The sequence below is a fragment of the Amblyomma americanum genome, chromosome 5 (genome assembly GCF_052857255.1).
Source record: "Amblyomma americanum isolate KBUSLIRL-KWMA chromosome 5, ASM5285725v1, whole genome shotgun sequence".
In the NCBI taxonomy this organism is placed as follows: domain Eukaryota; kingdom Metazoa; phylum Arthropoda; class Arachnida; order Ixodida; family Ixodidae; genus Amblyomma; species Amblyomma americanum.
In genome coordinates, this window is record NC_135501.1 from 117,682,089 (window position 1) to 117,702,939 (window position 20,851).

The following is a 20,851-nucleotide window of genomic DNA, read 5'->3' on the forward strand; positions in this document are numbered from 1 at the left end:
TACCTCAGGAAGCGAAGTTTGCGATTTTTTACTCAGAAGATTGACACAGCAAGAAAACATTTTTTTATTTGTTCGTATATTACAAGTTGTAACGAGGTACTGAAAAAATACTTATGTGAGGAAACAATTTATTGTGCATGAAGTGGTGCTCCAAACTTGCAACTTTGCGAAGTGGCAAAAACGACATTCTCCACCTCTTGTGACATACGATTTTTTTTCCGAGAAAACTAGCTTCTTGCAAAACTAAGGTTCATTCCTTTGTGTGGACACATTTACCCATCTCATATAAAAATTTCATTGAAAGCAAGAAATGGTCATGGGACCTCGATTACCGTTCTTATCTGAACATGGCCATATGTATCGACATTTCGCTTACTTAGTAATTTGTGCTGTGCAATTATGTGGAGAATGTATCACTAACTCTCCCAAGTTTCCACTGTATCGACATTGTGCCTTAGGCAGTGTGGGCTGGGCAGCATTATTTTTCTTTCTTTTTCTTTGCCTACACTAACATATGTATCGGCATTAGAAACAGAAAAGTCTATAGTCGGGTACAACTCAAGAACCAAGCGGCATATACCCTCAAAGGAGGCCCTCCAGATAGTAGGGTGGACCATACAGCTTTCTGTGGCTATGCAGCCAAGCCTAAACAAGAGAGGGAAGGAAAGAAACGGTCCTTTGTTCCCGTGCTGCGCATCGTTACCCTGAACAAAGATCACCCCACCTCTGATGCCTTTTGGACAAAGACGGTACCCTCTTTGTCCCGGCTCTCCTACTTTTTCCCTTCACCCTTCCACAACCATAGCACGAAAAAAGGAAGCCTCGCTCGCGACCACAAGGACACAAAGGGCCTTCTTCCCTCTATAGGTTAGCCTTGGCTGCATAGCCGCAGAAAGCTGTTCGGTCGACGCGCTTGGCTGGAGGGCCGCTTTTTAGGGGAATATGCTGCTTCGTTCTTGATTTGTACCTGACTACAGTTGGTGATCCACGTCCTTTATTTGTGTCCTGCGCATTATGCAAGCTAACAAGCCACAGTTCAGCTGGGTAATGCCCCAGGATCACCGAGGAAGGAGCCCCACAAAGCGCATGGCCAAAGAAACATGCTGCACAGTTTGTGAAATGTGCCACGGGCGTGGTCTATCAAATCCCGCTCAAGTGTGGACGCATGTATGTCGGCCAAACTGGATGCTGCGTCAATGAACGCGCAGTGGAGCATGCTCTTTCTATACAAAAAAGAGAAGGGGCGAGTTTGCCCACTCATTGCATTTCATGCCATGGTTGTGAGCCGCTGCTCAAGGACATCAAGATTCTAGGCAAGAGCAAAAACAAAATAGCCCGTGAACTTTTAGAAGCATTCCACATCAAACAAAAAGGCAATAATTGTGTAACCGATACCTCTGTCACCTTATATGATAGGAAAGAGAATTTTCTCTGCGGCTTTTGCTGACCTATGCAGGCTTGACTTGTCATCATCTTCTTTTTGTCTTTCCTCTCCCCTTCTTTTGCACATGTGAGTACTGCATATATATCCTCGTGAGACCCAGTGTACAATTTATTGCACACTCGGTCTCAGCGTCGAAGCCCTGCTGCAGCTGCGGTACGCGCTAAGTCCTCCTGTGCAATGTATTGCACAGACATGTGCTGCCATCTGGCCAAGATTGAGAGAAGTCAATCGCGCGGGAGCGCTTGCTGGGCAGGTTCGAAAATGGCGTCCATACCGACGACGTCGTTTTATTCAATGCGACCAAGTAAGTTGCCCCTATTTACTTAACCCTTTGCTAAATGTTCTGAACTTTGCAATGAACAGGTTCAGGAATGTACAGGCATCATTTTGAGCATAATTTATCGTGAGGCAAGCGCTTATTTTGTTCGTGGCCACTTTGAACTTTTTTGTGTACATTGTATTGCACACTGGGACTGAACTACAGCACATGGGGTTGTTTTCATTCTGTTCACCGTAAGTGCTTTCCTGCGTGGGAAGACGTTATGATGATGTTCAGTTTTACTCAAAAAGTTATTTCCAATTGATATGTAAGCAACGTTTGTAATTTAGGCTTTCTTTGGCCCCTGCCAGGGTTGAATCTGAGCAGGGCAGAGGCGATTTTGGAGGCCATCGCCTCCCAGGACGGGTCGGATCTCGACTTGTCGGATGACGAGTTGAACGAAAAGTCAACACAAGCGCCACAACCAGATGTTTCCTGTTCAGGTAAGTTTCTTAATATAAGTTTTTACAATGTAAGTGCAAAATGCGGAACTTGACGCCGTTTTTTTTTTTTTTTTTAAGACGACTCGGACGAGGAAGATTCCGGCAGTGGGCCATTAACAAGTGTGGGGAAATTCCCTCCTTGGAGGCATGCTCCGTTTGTGTCATCTCTACCCGATGTTCCGGATACTCCGGATACTGAGACCGATTCTCGAACGAATTGGACAGCTCTGGACTATTTCAAGCAATATTTTTCTGAAGAATTTTACCGCAATATGCACGAAAAGAGTGAGGTGGGCTACCATCAAAGAAAGGGGACTCTGCTCAATAGCAGCACTGCCGAAATGAAGCATTTCATAGGTGCAACGTTCATGATGAGTTGCTTAGGATACCCACAGATTCGTCTTTACTGGGCAAGGCAAACACGAGTTGCTGCAATCGCTGATGTTGTGACTCGCGATCGCTTCTTCTTGTTGCGAAAAAACATAAAAGTTGTGAATGACTTGGACATCAGTGATGAGGAAAAGAAAGCCGACCGGCTGTGGAGACTGCGACCGTTCATCGAAATGATAAGGACGGCTTGCCTCCAGCTTCCAAGAAGCCCGTCAGCAAGCATAGACGAGCAAATAATACCGTTTACAGGCAGAACTACACTAAAGCAATACGTCCCTGGTAAACCTCATCCAACAGGGCTGAAGAATTTTGTGCTCTCCAGCCCATGTGGAATGGTTCTAGACTTCGAAATATATCAGGGAAAGTCTGCGCTCGCAGCTGACCGATCAGAGCTTGGTGTGGGTGCTTGTGCTGTGCTTAGATTGTCACAGTCCATGCCAACAGGCAGTTCTTTATTTTTTGATCGCTACTTCACTTCTGCACCCCTGCTTCGTCACCTCTCGAGCCAAGGCCTGCGTGGAACTGGCACCATAATGAAGAATCGCGTGCCAAAGGATTCTAAGCTCCCTGATGACAAAGCTTTGGTGAAGAAAGGCCGCGGATCCTTTTGCCAAACTGTCAATGTGGCTGATGGCATTTGCCTCGTTAAGTGGGTCGACAACAAGACCATTACGTTCGCTTCTTCACACATTGGTGAGGAGCCAGTAGGAGAATGCAAAAGATGGTGCAAGAAGGAGAGGGTCTATAAAGATGTACCTCGGCCAGCTATCGTAGAAGAGTACAATAAGAATATGGGAGGCGTTGACCTCTGCGATAGAATGGTGAGTCTCTACCCAAGCAAGGCAAGGACAACGCGCTGGACTCTTCGTTCTCTTTGTTTTCTTGCGGACGTGGCTGTCGTTAATGCATGGTTGCAGTATAAAGAAGACTCTCAACTCCAAGGAGTTGCCAGCAAGAACACACTAAGTCTACTGGACTTCAAACTGATAATTGCTAATGATTTGCTGAGAGCAGAATTGGATGTGGGCAGCGACGACGATGAGCCGCCAGCGAAGCGCCCTGCCAGTAAGACAACACCATTGCCTCCCGTCTCCTTCCGGACAGCCGGAGCAACACACATGCCCGAACTTTCATTGCAGAAGTCCGCATCAAGATGCCGTAACCCCTCCTGTTCTGAACGCACAAAGTTTCGTTGCACTCGCTGTGACGTTTTTCTTTGTATAACTTCTTCAAGAAACTGCTTTAAACAGTTTCATGCCTAGAGATATCATTGAAGGGCACAATAAAAGCCTTCTTGCCCATTATCCATAATCTCTCATGATATTGTTTTTTTCATCCGCTGAGTCCCAATGTGCAATATATTGCACATGCTTTGCTAAGCAAACAAAAAATACTTCATCAACAAAACTTTTTTTATCGTGATAAGATAGCCTCATTGGTCTAATAAATGCGTTTTCTTGATCTGCATACAAAAATTCGTCACTCAGGTTTCACGAGGATATGCTGCTGCGAAAGCAATAAACTCAGTTGATAGTTAGTGCTCTGTCATCTTCTGCTCTTTCCTGTGTACGTCTTGTCGTTTGCGCAACGCCATCCAAAGAAAGTTCAGCTACCGTGTGTGGTTGTGGAAAAACGAGCAAGGGGCAGGCAGAGAAAGAAGCATGTCGAACCACCCCAGCCAACAGCTCCCACCACGCACGACGAGGACAAGCAGCCGGGTTTGCCGTGGCTCGTTTGTAATCCTCTGAAGGCAGACGCAGCAACAAAAGAAAAGCCTTCATGCAGCGTGGGTCATGAAAGGACCAGACACATATCTCAACATCTCAACCAAACCAGTCTCTGGTCGCTCAGGGGCAAGACAGGTAGACGCTTCCTCAGTCATGGATCAGTGTCGTAGCCTGGTGGCAGAATCTAAACTACTCGCAAGATGGCGGCAGTGGAACCGCCACTTTAAAAGCTGTTTTCATGCTTGAGGAGGCAAGTGCCATATTTGATGCTGTGGTGTGTGACGGAGCAGCCACCAATTTCTACATGTGAAAACAGTTTGGCATAAGTGGCAGCCTAAACTGCACCAAGAGCTCCTTCACACACCCAGCTGATGACAAGCGCAGCATTTTTGTTTTTTCAGATGCTCCGCATCTTATGAAATGTGTTCGGAATAATCTGCATGCCCAGAAGGTTTTGAATTTTCATAGGGGCCGTGTCCAGTGGGCACACTATGATAAGTTGTCTGCTGAAGACAAAAAGCCGATTGGACACTTGCGTGTTTTCCACAAGCTCAAGCTCATGTGTGTCGATCTCAATCTATCAAACACTGAGCAAATGCGTGTAAAGCTAGCTACGCAGCTGTTTAGTCGAAGTGTGGCCACTGGGCTAGAGTTTTACTAAGAAAAACAATGGGGCTTGAAAACGTTAAAGGCACAGTGGAGTTCACCTCGAACTCCACTGTGCCCCAGTGGCCCCAGTGCTTGTGGGGGCGCTGCGAGCAGCCGAGGAGAGCGGACGCATTTCACATGCGCTCCGCAGTTTTTGGGCTCCTTGACCCATCCAAGTCGACGGGACCACCGAAATTTTGGTTGGAATCGACGCCGACAGCGAAGCGGACCACGCGGAAACCACTTTCAAACCGGTGGGTCTAGTATTTTTGGATTTTTTCGGACTTGAAGTTTTCCCACGTGGCCGACCAGGCCTAACACGACAGCGGGGCTCTGCGGCCCTCCCGGGCTTGGCCAACGGCAGAGGAGCCTGGAGCGACGGCCCGAGTACTCAACCCTAGCTTAGCACACACACCGCTACGAGATCCGACGAATCTCATGGCCGAAAACCCCGAAATTATGGACGAAGACTACCAAGACGCGGACTGGGAGACCCGTGACCACGGACCAGCGGCAGCCACTCAAGGCCTGAAAAGCAGCACCCCAGCAAACGCAACGTCACAAGTAAGTCAAAATCTCGAAGCGGACGCGGAATGGAAGATAGCCATTTCCAAGCGGCAGAAGAAACGCGAACGCGGCAGCCCCACATAGCCGGCACAAAGGACTGCAAGCAACGTTTAAAGACAACGAGCGAACTACGATAGGGACCCCAGGGCCAGCAACGACGCGGCCGCAGCCGAAGCAGAGGCGGAGCGCGGCGCCCACGCTGGTTTCGGAACGAAGACCAGGAGAAGCGAGGCGACTACCGGAGCGAGTCGAGGAGCCGCAGCCGGGGCCGCAGTGGCAGCCGAGGCCAGGGCCGGAGCCGGGAGCGGGACGGGTCCTACCCACCACCCCTGGATGGTCAGCAGGCCTGGGCGAAGCCGAAGCAACTACAGAAGAAGAGCGGCGGAGTTAAGGTGAGCTGGGGAGCCGGCCCTCCCAAGACGCTTTTTGCTCCGCACGACAGTAACAACACAAACACACAAACAGAAAACGAAAAAAGGCTTACTGCCGAAATTAATAATCTTAAGAGGGAACAGGAGCAGACCCGTGAAGAAAACAGGCAGCTCAAAAAACAAATAAGTGAACTAATAGCAGAAATACAAGAGACGCGAAAGGCAGGTTTTTCGCCTGTCAGGGCACCCTCACCCCCGCAGCAGGGCGTAGGAAGCTTACAGACTAACGAAGGAGGAACCTCCTTAATAGACGATTTGAAAACAATGATACAGTAAATGCAACAGCAAATGCAGCAGCTAAATCAAAAGATAGCCATGCAGGATCAGAGCTTTCGAAATTATGTAAAGAATCAAAACCCACAGCGAACTGTAAATGACCCCAGAGACCGGCTCTACAATGAGCGCAGGTTTGGATCAGAATCCCAGGGAACGAACGCAAACTCTAATACATCAACATGGCAGGACAAAACCAACTAGAGATATGGCAATGGAACTGCAGGAGCTACAAGCGCAAACAAGGGCTCCTACAGCAGTTCATTAGCACTAGAGGAACCCCACCAGATCTAATACTTTTACAAGAGACAAACTGCATTCCAGCCCTGAAAGGATATACTTGCCAGGAGAGCGGACGAACAGCTACTCTAATCAGCAACAAAATCACCACCATTGCACACAAAGAATTCGAGGATACACAGCTCGAACACATATTAACCGAGATAATCCCCAAGAGGAAGTGGAAAGCTAAAAGTACCTTCATAGTTAATCTATACAGCCCACCTAAAAATAGGGGAGACTTCATTAAACTCTTTACAGAAGCAAAAAAGCTACCGGGACAAAACACCCTGATAATAGCCGGGGATTTTAACGCAAAAAGCCCGCAATGGGGCAGCAGAATTGAAGACAAAAAGGGACGCAGCATCTGTACAGCAGCAGAAAACATAGGCTGCGAACTACTCACAGATGAGGGCCAACCTACTAGACAGGGGAATAGCGTCAGTGTGGACACATGTCCCGACCTAACTTTTGTCAGGGGTGCCAAGCGAGTCGAATGGGAAAACTTGCAAGAAAATCTGGGAAGCGATCACTACATCATTAGGATCAGCACGGAAGCAGAAAGCATCAAGAGGAAAATTGGTAAGGCAACCCTAACAGACTGGGACGCCTTCCGAATCCACTGCAAACAGCTAAGAGGGGATATAGCTTCAGTAGAAGAATGGAGCCAACAACTCAAGAAAATCAGGGACCTCTACACCAAAGAGGTAGATCGAACAGAACAAGCCCCGGAAGTGGACAAGCGACTCCTCAGACTATGGGAGGCATGACGGCGCCTAAACAAGCGCTGGAAGCGCCAAAAACTAAATCGGTAACTAAAGAAGAAAATTGCTGAAATAACACAGCAAGCTGAGGAATATGCAACGCAGCTAGCGAGACAGGGGTGGCAACAGTTTAGTACCTCACTGAATGGCACCCTCAGCAAAGCTAGAACGTGGCAGATCCTCAGAACACTAATGGACCCAAGCAAAAGCAAAACAGAAAGCAGCAAATCTATTCAGAGACTAATTCACCAATATGAAGGGACCGAAGACCAGCTACTCCAAGCAGTACGAGAAAAATGCTATGGGAAAGACTCGGTGGAAGGCTATCAAGGCGGCTACCAATGAGAGGAGAACCCCACAACAGACCGGCCCATCACAAGGGAAGAAGTTGTCGAAGTCATACGAGCAACCACGAAGAACACGGCGGCAGGGGCGGACAAGATTCGCAACTCGCTAATACGATACCTAAGTGAAGAAGTAGTAGACCAACTCACCCTCTACCTCAACAAATTATGGGAAGAAGGAACAGTCCCAGCGGAGTGGAAGCACGCCGTGGTGGTCATGATTGCCAAGCCCGGCAAGAAACTCCAAATTGAAAACCTCAGACCAATTTCGCTCACATCGTGCCTCGGCAAGCTGTTTGAGAGAATCGTGACCCGACGAATCCAAACGCACCTAGAAGACGGAGGATGGTACCTTAACACCATGTTCGGCTTCCGGGCAAACCTCTCCACCCAAGACATCCTGCTACAACTAAAAGAAGAGGTACTCGAAACAATGACGAAAAACGAGGAGAACGTCGTCATGGCCATTGATATCAAAGGTGCCTTTGATAACGTATCCCACGCCGCCATAATGGAAGGACTCAACACTACCAACTGTGGGAAGAAAGTACACGACTACGTCAGAAGCTTCCTCACAGATAGAACAGCGACAGTAGGCCTCGGAGACCTGCGGAGTGACACCTTTCAAACGCCATGCAAGGGCACTCCGCAGGGCTCGGTAATTTCGCCAATACTTTTTAACATCGCCATGGTCAACCTTGCGAAGAAGCTCAACGAAGTCCAGGGAATCAGTCATGCCATGTTTGCAGATAACATAACCATCTGGACCACCGAAGGATCACTAGGGGACAAGCAAGAAGCGCTACAGAAAGCCGCCGCTTGCATCGAGGAATATACGCAGCAAAAAGGCCTCAGATGCTCCACGGAGAAGTTTGAGCTCCTCAGAGTGGGAAGGCACCCAACAGATGCCCCACTCGAAGTAAAACTCGAAGGCCAAAACATTCCGGAACAGAAAATGATCAGGATCCTCGGCATGTGGCTGCAGGGCAGCCGGAGGTGCAGCCACACCCTCTGCCTGCTGAGTAGAGCAGCGGGACAAGTGGGCCGCATGATCAGCAGAGTTGCACACAAGCGATACGGCATGAAAGAGGAAGATACCCTCAGGCTGGTCAACAGCCTGGTGGTCAGCCGGGTCACATACTCCCTGCCGTACCATGTAACCATCAAAGCCGGAAGAGAACAAGCCGAAGCAATCCTTCGGAAGGCATACGAAACAGCCCTTCATCTCCCAAGAAACACATCCAGTGAGAAGCTGATGCAACTGGGAATCAGCAACACGTTTGAAGAACTAAAAGAATGCCAGCTCAAGGCACAAGCGCGAAGGCTCAGTAACGCAACAACAAGAAGGGCGCTCCTGACAAAGCTGGGTTGGGAAATAGAAATACCGCAAAGTAGTAGGGCAATAATAACGGACCTGCTAAGGAAGAATCTACGCATACAACCTGTCCCCCGCAATATGGACCACAATCTCCATACCAGCAGGAGACAGGCTAGGGCAGAATTCAACGAAAAAAGGGTGGGGCTTAGAGACAACACAGTCTACACAGATGCTTCTCTCTATCCAAAAGAACACAGGAAACACGCAGTAGCGGTAGTTGCTAATCATCAAAGCAAACTAATCACGAGTCTCACGGCAACGGTATCAGACATGACCGAAGCAGAGGAAATAGCTGTCGCACTGGCAGCAGAGGAAGGATACAGGATAGGAAAATCCCTCAACATCTTAACAGACTCACAAGAGGCGTGCCGAAACTATATCAGGGGTAGAATAAGCAGCACGGCACTCAAGATCCTTAGTAGAGCACCGCTCTATGAAGGACAACCTACACACAACATAATCTGGATACCAAGCCACGTAGGGATTCAGGGCAATGAAGGGGCGGAAAGCTTAGCTCGAGGCTTAACCATCCGAGCGGGTACCTCAGCCCCCCCATGGGAGAGCCTCAGATTACTTGCGGGGACAGTTATTCAGAGCTGCTAAACCTATATAAAGGGCTAAGATTCCAATACCCTCCACCACACAAAGCGTTGATGAAGGAAGAAGCCGCAGGATGGCGTAGACTGCAGACGGGTTCCTTTCCAAATCTTTACATACTAAGCAGGATGTTCCCCACACAATACTGCGCCGTATGCCCGTGGTGCGGAGCAAGGCCAACACTATATCACATCGCATGGGAATGCGAGAGAAACAAGACATTCCACAAACATACAACACCAAGTGCGGAGCAATGGGAGAGCCGGGTCACCAGCTGCGAGCCATGGGTCCAAAGGGCCCTCATAGCACACGCAAGCGAGGTGGCCCGACTCAGTGGTGGCCTGGACTAGGGGCCCACCCAAGGCTGAAGAGGACCCAAAGTTATCAAGAATGAAGACTTCGTCCTCAACTCGCTAATATCTTAAGAACCAATAAAGTTTTCCATTCCATTCCATTCACGTCGAAGTTCAATGATTTGTTCAATGCACTTAATAGGAGCCACCCTAAAGAAGCCATCACCATGGGAGCAAGGACATGAGAGTTCTCACCTCTTTCTAGCACTGGCTGAACAAGTGGGAGGGGTGGCCAGTAGGATATCCCACGCAAATTTGCTTACTGAGCAGACTGAAGCAGGCCTGCATGTCCCAGTTTTGTCAGCTTTGGACTTAACAAGATATCTGCTTAAACACTGTAGGTTTAAGTATGTCTTATCCGGAAAATTCAATCAAGGTGTACTGGGGTGATTTTTCGGGACAATCTGCTAAGCAGGAGAGGCTGTTGACTGCACTGTCTATTACCTGGCCGGCTTTATGTGCAGAAAACTTCTCAAGTGCTCGACCTGCTCAGTATGCCGACAGAGCCTTGTAGAAGTGAGTGAGGTGCATGCACAGCCTGAAAGCACACTTGCAAAATGTAAAACTAGAGGCGAGCTCCAGCACCCAAAGCTCAATATTTTTTCTTTGCTGCAGGTGGCTGAAAAAGAGTTCCAGCAATATGCCACAGATGGGAATGCGTATGAAATAACTGCTATGCCAGAAAAATATGCATTCTCGTGCCCATGTAAGGAACACAAAGAAGACATCATGGCAAATTTGTTGCATTATTAAATAGCCATGAGAATGAAACAGGTCTGCAAACAATCAGAGGTGCACTCAAAAACAAACACACATCATCTTAAGAAACTTGCAAAACTTGTCTAGGACGGAGGACACCTTTGAGAGCCTGCAGAGCTGCATTCAGATGCGCTGCTGCCTTGTTGATGTGAGCATAAATGTGTAATAAATGTCTTTTTTTCTGTATCCCTCGCTGTCTTAAATCAGATTTCACAAGCAGAGTCTGCTAAGTTTAGACCTTGCATTCATGTGCGTTTGTGGTGAACATGCAACATCGGAGGCCCGACTTTCTGATTTGTCGCGTAAGTTGATCACGGCAACACAGAATCCGAGAAACTTCACCTCTGAACGAAATGAAGGATGCTGTACAGAAGGTGCCAATAGCCTCTATGTTAAGAGCATGCAATTAATGCAAGAGAAAACTTCCCAGGCGCCTGGCATCTTTTAAAGCCCTGCAACACATTCAATGCAGACTCTCCACAAGACCCTACTAGATGAAATCATCGCACTTAAAGGAGACGCATACATCATCAGCAAGTGAATAAGAACTCTTCGGCTAGCTATGCATGACTGGAACAGAGTGGCTTCCACTATTGCTTATTGCGCAAAGTGGAGCTCCTCGAGGACCATAAAGCAACTGTCCACACAGTACTGCTCATACAAAATAGCAAAAATAACCTTTAAGATTCATCACGCCCAGATGCATCATATGGGCCACCAAGTTTCAATTAAAGCACTAAGTCCTGATTGTTATTGGCAATGGAGTGTGCACTGCGATGCCTCAGGGCTAGAAAACACTGAGCAGCCTTTTTGCCTCTGAATGCCATGGCCTGCCTGCAACCCTTGGACCCAGGAATTATTCAATACACTGAAAGGCTGTACTGACTGCAAGTACTCAGTGATATCCAGCGCTATCAGGTATCAACGTCTTCATAATTCCAAGATGCGCTTTTCTCTTTAAAGCCCACTTGCCCAATCAGGAAGGCCGAAAGTTACGACACAACAAATGCTGTTTGAAAAACCTGTACAGGTTGACACATTGGCAAAGTACAATGGTTAGCAACACTAATCAATTCCTGCCCCAATTTAAATATCAAGATTAAATATTGGAGCGCAATGACACCACTCCCTTTTCTTTCATTGACAAGCTTTAATGCAAGCTTTGAAATGCAGATTAAACAAATGCAGAAATTCTCCCAGAGAGATTACCATAAAGTCACAACACATGTCATCTGCTTTTTCTATCGTCTGCTTGTACAATGGTACCAATTGAAAAAGATATATGAGATCACTACGGCACCCATATTGGAGGAGCCCGTAAGCACTGATACCTTCTAGCCCCTCTTTGCCTAAATTAATGAAGTTCCATCATTGCTCATTTTGAGTTTTCAAACTTGGCGCCACGCTTCGTTTTCAAATTTGTCGACACACTTCACTCCATCCATAGTTCTGGTTTTTCAAATTTGGCAGCACACCTTAGCTCCGCCCACTTCCGGTGTTTTCAAATTTGGCGCCACTTTTGCTCACGCCCCACCCACTTTTTGGACATTTTTGACTAATTAATTAACTAATTACCCTAAATGCACCTCATTATTTCCCCTGCAAGATTTTTTTTTAAGCTCTATCTAATCCAACCATTCTTTTTCTTATAACTCAATTCGTTCAATGTTATCGTGATGACAAGCTCGTGATGACATGAAACAGCAAACATAGCCATACAATGCTTACTCATTAATATGATGAGCAACACCTAACAAAATCTACATTAAGGGCAAGGCTGTGGCGACCTGGGTTCATTAAGAGCCAAACATGTTGACCCGCTACACCGCATGCAAGACGTGCAGTCAAAAGAGTGACATTATCATGGGCCCACCGATTACCATTCCAGATGCGCTCATTCTTCACACCAGGAAGACACCGGCAATGGGGGCACAGCAGGCGGAGACTCACCGATGTAGCAGAATCTGCAAATGAACGTTAGCTCCTACATCAATTATCCAATACCAAAGAAAGCTAGCAAGGCACGAGAAATAAGAAGGGAATCCCTAGAACACAGTCTGCCTAATGGGTATGAAAGGTGCTAAGAACAAAAAATGCAGCTTTCCAACGGCCTCTGTGCACTCAGACAGCTTATGAGCATAACTTCTATCCCTCCAGCCAACAAACAGCATACACCATCACAGAACTGCTTTCAAAACTGTCAGCTCAGCAATGGTCAAGAGCAGTCGACCTGCCATCTCAAAGGAGCTCCAAAGCAGATCCAACAACAAAACACCAAAAAAACAGTCCTCAAGCTTTCAGCCCCCAGTTAAAGAAGATGCATCTCCTTCAACAGATCTGATAGTAAAGGCACTCAATATTCCTGAACTTTTGTGAAAAAATAAATGGTATTACAAGCATATAAGCTGGTCACTGAAGGCACAACAGCTGTACAGGTAGAAACAATCTGAAAGGGAACATGCACGACCCTGGAGATGCACCTTTTTGGCTGTTGTAAACACCAGTGGCACGCCCTGTCGTGCTTTCATGCAGTCTGCTTTTTGAAAGCCATGTGGCAGCCATGTGTGCCAAGTTGCTCGTTTGGTGCATATCATGCTTTTAAAATTCGAGGTACTGTTTGTAAAAATCTTGCTGGTCTTAAAACTCTAAGTACACCCAATCAAGCTTGCCAGGGGGGCACTTACTTGCTTTTAGCTGTACATCTGCTTGGGAGAAGAACTTGCACCATCTGTGCAGCCACTGAAAAGCCACATAAGCTTTGTAGCAGCAGCACTAGTAGTTTAAGGTTAGCGGGGCAGCGGCAGCCGAAGCGACAATGTGCCACAAACAAGGTGGTAAAAGTTCGCTATGAATAGGCAAAGTAATAGCTTAAAAGCGGAATAAAATCAACTGTTGCTCAAAATGTAACTGATGTATATTGAATGCCACCATCTTTTAGAAGGTGTGTTTAATTGGAATATGCATGTTGCCGCCCCACATCATGCTGGTCTACTGCCTTTACACACAGCTCCTTACAATGTGGATAAGTAACTATGAGGGCCACTAACAAAGCAATGCCTCCTACTTTGTAAGTCAAAGACACCACTACCAGATGTAAGCAGAGTGGGAGCAGAGTTTGAATCTTCCCAACAACATTATTCATCAAATTTTTCAGAGGTTCAACATACAGCAGCACAAAGTACAGACACACCTGACGTGAAGGAGTTCAACAAAGAAGATCAACAATTGTATGTGTACAAGGCAAACGTATGCAACTGAATCCCTGCAAGGAACAAGTATTTCAACCACTGATATGCACCGATATTCTAAGGGTGCGCAGGCGTAACAAATAATGCAAGCATAAGTTTGTGGTCTAGTTACAGAGAGACGTGCATTAGAAGCAACATTCACAATGACAATGAGCAGGTGTGCACGCATCATAGAATGAGTGTCATAGAAGCTTTATCATCAAAATCAGCAGATAATGACTACGGTTGTTTGTACGAAGGCAGATATGACCTAAGAGATGTTCACAATGCACAGTGAACAAGCTTTGCTGAAGGCAATCAGGATAGGTCTTTTTCGAGCCGGATCCTGGAAAAGATTAAGCCAAATTCAGCCTAATGCTGTCAGCTCGCGAAATCTGTGCAGCAAACATGTGCGATTTGCATTTGCACGAGCATTCATAATAAAAGGTGAACAATGCCGTCAAGAGAAGGCAACCACAGGGAAACGCTGTCACTCAACTCCGCAGTCAATACCAGGTCTCACAGCTTACGTACCAACACAAACAAGTCCAGTTCCGGGGACAGCCAGACGCCGGCGATGAGCGTCATGCCCCGCAAGAGAACCAGTCTTCTCCAGCGCCCAAACCAGCCAGGGTTCGTCCTGGCCGTCAAAGAGCAGGCGAAAGTAGCGCAAACAGCCCCATGAGTTTACCGACAAATTTGAATGCGTCAGCACACTGTCAGGTAACGGGAACTCCACATATGAACTGTTTGTCGGACACTTCGAGTAATACGAACGGTGCACACGGAAGAATGGTAACGGATGATAACGCACCACAAACACCACAAACCCACATCGTGCTGCACATTGAGCGTTTCTTAACTGCTAGACTAGCTAGCACGCGTGCGAACCGCCAAAAGCATGCCGGTAAACAAATAAACAAAGGCAGCGACTATCTCGCAGCAAACTTTACGACTTTATTTTTTGCCAGAAAAAGGCCCCCTGAATAATGCTACTTAAAAATACAAATGTAAAATATTGTATTTTTTAACTGTCAGTAGCAACCAGCGGGCACTATTTCACAGTGCTTTTGGCGGGCCATTTAAAATGCACGGAGTGTACAAAGTCAACTGTAGGCGATGTCTCACAGCGGAGCACTTGCCGGAGACTCGGAGCACTGCAGAATGGCGCCGGAAGCGTCTTCAATGCGGCCTTTATGTTGTTAAATGGTCGTTTGGTGTCAGCGCTCCATGGCACGCTATTCAAATTGCACGCGCTAGCTCGTGAGATCTGTCTGGCTGCGTACAACTTCAGAGTACGACTGTAGAGATCGGTCGCTCAGGAGCGAGCCGGATCTTTTGAGCCGCTCTAAAAGAGCCGCTCTTTTTAAAGAGCGAGTGAACCGTGGCTGAGCAAAAGTGAGCGACGGTTCTTTTGGAGAACCCGTTCTCTCTAGTTCAGTGAGCCGTGCCCCCGAACCGTTCCGTCAGGGAACACACTATTTGCGGAGTAAATTTATTTATTTATTTATAAATAAATAAGTAAAATACACATATGAAACAAAAATTACAAACACCTAATTAATGCGTGGCTTGGAGAGGTAGATTGGAGTTTGTTAACGAACAAACAATTAAAATTAATAGAAATGCAAAAAGATGCTATTACCTAGTGGAGAAGAGAGCTCAGTCTTGCTACATGCGGGTTCTCGACTCACCCGAATTGATGACCAGCACACAGCACAATATGTTCAAAACACGCAACTACAGTCACTCAGTCAGGCTTCCTTGAACAGCAACGGCAGACACCTCGGATTTTTCTGGGCGAATTGCGTGATGACACGGGTGATAAAGTTATTTCTGTGCTTCATTACACGCTCTCGGTGCACACTCATCATACAAAGGCCTTCCAGCCTGTCGTTTGTCATCGTTGAGCGTAGCCACGAATTCACTCTCCTGATTGTATTGAAGGAGCGTTCGACCGTACAGGTAGTAACTGGCAAAGCCAGAGCCACCTCAATGTCTTTTGCAACACCGGGAAGAATGTCTTGACCAGATGTAGAAGCTCGCAGTAAGTTATTTATGATGGGTCCCAAGTTTTCTTGCACCACGTCTCGTACCAAGAGATGGCCTCTTCCTTGAAGTTGACGATGCCGTAAAAGCATTGGAGTTCTTCGGCGAAGGCAGCGAACTCAACACGGCTCAAGTGCTTCATTTTTGATGGATGCAGCTGGAGAAGTTTGAAGCTCCTCTCATTGATTTTCAGAAAAGCGGCGAGCTAAAGAAGCAGTGAGAGAATCCAAGTACGGCACATATATTTCCACATGGTAGTATTCCTCCGGCGACTGAACACCGTAGTTGTCTCGGTGCGCCTAACGACAGACTTGTCTTGGCACAGATATTTATTTATTTATTTATTTATTTATTTATTTATTTATTTATTTATTTATTTATTTTACTATACTGCCGCTCTCAGCCGAGAGCCTAGCAGAAGGGCATGAACAATAATTTCTTGTTCGCGTACAAGTATACGTGTGAGTGACACAAATAACGGAGAAACAGCACAATTCACCAAAAATACAAGCAATAAGGTAATACAAAAATACAATAGAAAACAACGCAGAATACAATGAATAACAAATGTGCACGTCATAGAGGTAAGCAAGAACAGGAGATTTTAAAGAAGCAACTGCATTTTATATCTACTTATTGAGAGTGCTACTTAAGAGAGAATCGGGAACAAACATTAGAATATCTTAATAGTCTTTTGTGATAAGCTCTAACTGTGAAACGAACCTGGATAATGAATTTCTCGTTGTTAATGATGAGCTCAGTGCATTCCATTTTCTGATTACGCGAGGAAAAAATTAGTACCTGATTGTGTCGTTAGAAAAAGAATACTCAACGCATGCTCGTGTTGATGCCGTGTTTTTCTAGCTTGCGAATATGAAATGTACTGCGTGGTATTCATTTTATACTGACGATGCAGCATTTGGCAAAACAACTTAAGTCGAGCTTGTTTTGTTCTCGTGGATAGTGTTTTAAGGCCTGAACAGGCTAAGAGACGTGAGGGTGAGTCATAATAATAACAAATTGGTTTTTGAGGAAAGGGAATGGCGCAGTATCTGTCTCATATATATCGTTGGACACCTGAACCGCGCCGTAAGGGAAAGGATAAAGGAGGGAGTGAAAGAAGAAAGGAAGAAAGGGGCGCCGTAGTGGAGGGCTCCGGAATAAAATCGACCACCTGGGGATCTTTAACGTGCACTGACATCGCACAGCACACGGGCGCCTTAGCGTTTTTCCTCCATAAAAACGCAGCCGCCGCGGTCGGGTTCGAACCCGGGAACTCCGGATCAGTAGTCGAGCGCCCTAACCACTGAGCCACCGCGGCGGAGCGAGGCTGAGTCAGTAGAACGGTATTTGCTTTGAATGAACCTTGCGGCTTTTCTTTGCACGCCTTCGAGTTTAGCTATGTTAGTTGCTGTGTAATGAAACCAATCCGTGTTAGCGTATTCTAAAATTGGTCTCACAAATGTTTTGTAGTCTAGAAGCTTAATATTCATTGGAGCGAGCTTTAGACTTCTTTACAGATAAAATAGCGTTCGCAGTGCAGTAGCTGTAATATTACTTATGTGTGTTTCCCATTACAGGTTTGATGTAAATGTTATGCCTAAGTATTTATGTTCATCGACCTTCGAAAGAGGCATGGTATTAACGGTATAGGTGAAGTGAGATGGCTGTTTTTTTCTTTTTATCGTCACTGACACTGATTTGTTTCCGTTAATAAACATTTGCCACTTGGAGCACCACTCGGATAGCGTTTTACGGGAACCAGAAAGAACAAGATGGGCGTCATGGCTGTTAATTTCTTTATATATCACACAATCACCAGCGAAGAGTTTAATTTTGCACCCTATATTATTAGTTATATCATTAATAGAAATTAGAAATAGCAGTAGCCCAAGAACTGAGCTTGTTCTAGTTTTCCATTGAGCTTGTCGTGACTCACGCAATCAAAAGCTATCACCGCATTCAAGTGATTGGCTGCCTCCCTTGCTGCATTCATGATGTCAGAGCACTCCTCTACAGCGTTTGTCCGGTGGCCGCGAAAAATGCGTTGCAGCTCAGTGATGTGGTCACGCACAGAAGGGAAGTCCATGGATACACCTTGCAGAACGTTCGTAACTGTTTCGAGCCGAGCGCTTCGCTACAATGTGCAAGCAGTCGATGAAAGATGAGCTGTTTGTTGCGCAGCTAGTAGAGGATGTAAGCTTGTTGTCTAGTTGCAGCGTTCGAGCATGATTCCGTTGACGCGTGCTCCTCGAGTGCTTCGACTATGGCCACGTAATGCTGAGAGAATATCCTAATAGACTTGTATTTGGCAGACCATCTTGTCTCACACAGGATCGGAATGTTGGGCACCAACTTTCTCCGGAGCACGCTCTGGCGGAAGAAGTTTATGGTTTGTTTGATTATCCCAATTGTGTTTCGGTGGCTCAGTGGTTAGTGCGCTCGGCTACGGATTCGGAGTTGCCGGGTTCGAACCCGACCGCGGCTGCTGCGTTTTTATGGAGGCAAAACGCTAAGGCGCCCGTGTGCTGTGCGATGTCAGGGCACGTTAAAGATACCCAGGTGGTCGAAATTAATCCGGAGCCCTCCACTACGGCACCCCTTTCTTCTTTCACTCCCTCCTTTATGCTTCCATTAATAAAAAAAGTTTATTTAATTGACTATCCTATTTTGATAGGTAGCCATACACAAAACTTAGTTGCGGATGCATTTTTCTGGGACCAAAATAATTATGTGGTCCTATCTTAATTCGTTGAAATGGATCGCATAATGACACTGCTGGCCTCGGCTTTCAGTGCACTAGAAGCATACAAGCTTTCTGAGGGGCGGATTTATATAGGCTTTGTTTGGGTGGCGGGGTGGTCGAAATTTCGTCATTTCGGCAAGGAGTGTCTACAAGCAAATGTGGCGCCACGGGAAGGTGTCACACTTTTCTTACTAAGTGTGGCAGCCTAGCCTTTTTCCTAAATGTAGCCGGCAATTTATGAAAAAGTGGTAGTTCTCGCGATAATACTGCCTAGATCTCGAAGTTCGAGAAAGAAAGCCTCAAGCGTTCCTCTCAGAATAGTTCGCTATCTTCAGCCAGTCGTTCTTTCACTGCCGTGCCATCACCAGCTAGATTACGTCACAGTGTGCAGAGTGCAAAGTTCGCTCGCAATCTTGAATAGCGCTTCTACGGATATGAGGAACCTGAGTGTGCTAATCAACTTTTAGCAAGACGGAAAAAATTGTCCAAATTTCCAGAGGGGGTTGCAGCCGCCCCCTTTTGCCCCCCCCTCCATGCGGGCACCCATGAGCACACACATCCACCAGCGCACCAAGAAAGCAAGCCTTGCGCACACAATGAGCACGTGGCGCCGCTCGATCCGGTGCTCCATTCCCACGGCAGCGGATCTCTATGCCGCTTCTGCGGAAATATGCGAACTGACACGTGTTCCGCGAAAGGCCCTTTGCTTTGCTGGCAAACTTGATGGCGCCGAAGCGTCGTGGGCCTCCGCCATCTGACATTTCCGCGACGAGCCAGTGGGTTAGTGGTCCAGCCAGTTAGCTGAAAAAAGTCTCGTCATCCTTCGAGAGGTGACGCGCAGGACCGGAGGGGAAGAAAAAGAGCATGACGCGATAAGGACAAGGGCTCCCGTAAGGAGAGGGCTTTCGGAATGTTTCGTTATGTGCTTGTTTTTCTAGTAGCCAAGCCTTGGGTTCGAGGTTGTGGCCAACTTCAGGGGCTGTGGCTACCTTCATTTGTTATCGAAGTTTATAGGGCCGGCCTCGATATATGACCGCTCTAACTTTTTTGTTTGTGAAACTTACAAAAACGCAAGCAAATGCATTAGAAGTCACAAGTCAGTCTTATCTACTTTAGCTAGAGGCTCCTTGCAGTGGCTTGTAATTCTACAAGTATCTGGGCTTTAACCCGTGGGTCGATAAGTAATTTTTTTTGTGTGAGGGTTTAACGTACCAAAGCAACTCAGGCTATGAGGGACGCCGTAGTGCACTGACATCGCACAGCACACGGACCTCTAGAATTTCGCCTCCATTGAAATTCGACCGCCGGGGCCGGGATCGAACCCGCGTCTTTCGAGCCGGCAGCCAAGCGCCATAACCACTCAGCCACCACGCCGGCTGGTCGATAAGTAAGGTCTTGTAGAGTGTGTTCTATGTGTGAGAATTCAACTTTTTTTAGTTAGTTAGTTCGACCATCTGTGTAACTCTGCCTCTGTAACTCAGCGTGCCCTGGTACATTTATGCAAATATATTTCCTCTCTTCATCATCTGCATTCGTCAATCGCCCCATTTTCAATCACTGCCTGGAGAGGTCCTGTGCCCCTGCGAAGAAAAGGAAAAGACCATGCCTAACTTTACTACACGGCTATTTTACTAATGCTTATATCGTTTTATTTCCAACCCAAATAACTAGACTGCATAAGACGGGTTACACTGTAGCCTCCGTTATGCAGTCTAGTTATTTGGCTTTGAAAAAAAAAAACGATATTTGCATTAGTATATAGAATAACCGTTTTATAGGTATTTTTACTAATACCTTCGAAGTGTTGCACCAGCTCACAATGCACGATCGGTAGAAGTCGTGAGACATCGCTCGAACAGCGGCTGTCAACGAACGGCGCCATCCTTTGCCAATGATTTGCCAGAAGACACGTTCGGAGCGAAACAGCGCTCGCAGACAACGGACGAGTACAAGCTTAAGGAAGAGACAACAGAGCATGACAACACAAAGGGGGACAACACATACAGCACTCTGCGAGCGCAGTTTTGCTCAGAATGTATCTCAAACAACTCGTCCAGCAGTACGCACTTTGCCACAAGACCCGGCTCTGACCGAACGATTCGACAAGGTTCTC

At 46.8% G+C, this 20,851-nt stretch overlaps 1 long non-coding RNA gene across 1 annotated transcript in view; it reads right to left on the reverse strand.

Annotated features, from left to right (window-relative positions):
* LOC144132616 (uncharacterized) overlaps positions 1-14,830 on the reverse strand; it is a 141,287-nt gene extending 126,457 nt beyond the window's left edge. Inside the window, exons 1-3 of the long non-coding RNA XR_013314878.1 lie at positions 14,478-14,830; positions 13,401-13,455; positions 12,597-12,680 (exon numbers count right to left, since the gene is read on the reverse strand). This is a non-coding gene — a long non-coding RNA (uncharacterized LOC144132616). The remainder of the gene's footprint in view (positions 1-12,596; positions 12,681-13,400; positions 13,456-14,477) is intronic.
* Positions 14,831-20,851: the final 6,021 nt, after the last annotated feature.